At 38.3% G+C, this 1,172-nt stretch overlaps 1 protein-coding gene across 6 annotated transcripts in view; it reads right to left on the bottom strand.

Annotated features, from left to right (window-relative positions):
- The window catches only part of LOC106523924 (ELKS/RAB6-interacting/CAST family member 2), a 160,583-nt gene that overhangs the window by 1,633 nt on the left and 157,778 nt on the right, over positions 1–1,172 (bottom strand). The gene's annotated exons all lie outside the window — the stretch shown is intronic.

Raw genomic sequence — 1,172 nt, 5'->3', positions numbered from 1 at the left:
ATTGGTGGGCCTGATGGATAGAGTTTCATCAGAGCTAAACAACAAAACAAAGCTGAAGCTTTTTTGTTTAATAGTTTCTGAGTTATAAGCATTTTTGCATGTCCTGACACCCCCACTTTGAAAGGAGCCCCCTCCTCAAATATGGGGTCTATCGTCCATTGGCTGGCACAGTGTAGGTCAGACTCATCTACAGCTCTGCCAAATTTCATGTTGATCGGTGCAGCCGTTTTTGTGCTACGGTTGACCAAAAATCACTGAGAAAACAGTGCGAAAATAATATGACTCCCGCTTACGCTTCATGTGCGGGGGTCATAATAATATTCTGAATTGGACTGTCTTAGTTGTAGTTGGATTGAACTGCAAAGAAAGAAGCCGGTAAAGATAATAAATAGATGGTTTTGAGCCAAACCTTTGCTCTTTTGTATAGTGGCCCCCACATACTGTTTGTTGTGAATGAAGCCATTTCATTACCCTCCTGAGCCACTTCAAATACAAAATTCTATCAAAAAAATATACCTTCTTGTACATGCTAAAATACGCTATAACTCTGACTTCAATCAGCCATTCCTATCTTCTACACACTGCGTAGCCCACATTCTCCTCCCTTCTCTGTTTTCAGAATGCTTGCTGGTGGGATCAGACAAGGCGAACCTTTGCTTTTATGTGCCTAGAGATAGACATTATTTAAGTTTCAGCTTTTTTTCATGTCAGGCCAAACTCCTGAAAACATGGTAGGTAATTTATTGTTATCTTTTTTTTTAATCTAACAGCTTTCTCACATATTCAACAAGTTGAAACCGTTCATGTTTTTAAGTGCTATAATAAAAACAGCCTCAGATCTTAGAAGAGTTTTGCGGATCACCAATGTTCAAGCACAGTGTTTTTGCTTTAAATTAGCAGAGTGTGGTCGGTATCCTGCAAAACAAACAAACATATGTTGCATTTGTTGTAAGGAGTGCATTATGCTCCAGTTAGTATGAACTTGGCTGAGTTACGCATTGTTAATGACTGAAACAAAAACAAAACCAAAAAAAAGCAAAAAACAAAGACGTTCTTTGCACATCTATGTTGTCATTCTCTAATAGTGTCACCATTAGAAGCTGTACATCAAGCTGACAGAAACAGAGATCATCTTATTTACATCAATTACTTCAAGAGCTCGTTTCTCCATT

The sequence above is a fragment of the Austrofundulus limnaeus genome, unplaced genomic scaffold (assembly GCF_001266775.1).
Source record: "Austrofundulus limnaeus strain Quisiro unplaced genomic scaffold, Austrofundulus_limnaeus-1.0 Scaffold3, whole genome shotgun sequence".
Classification (NCBI taxonomy): Eukaryota; Metazoa; Chordata; class Actinopteri; order Cyprinodontiformes; family Rivulidae; genus Austrofundulus; species Austrofundulus limnaeus.
This window is presented reverse-complemented; position numbering and strand designations above follow the sequence as displayed.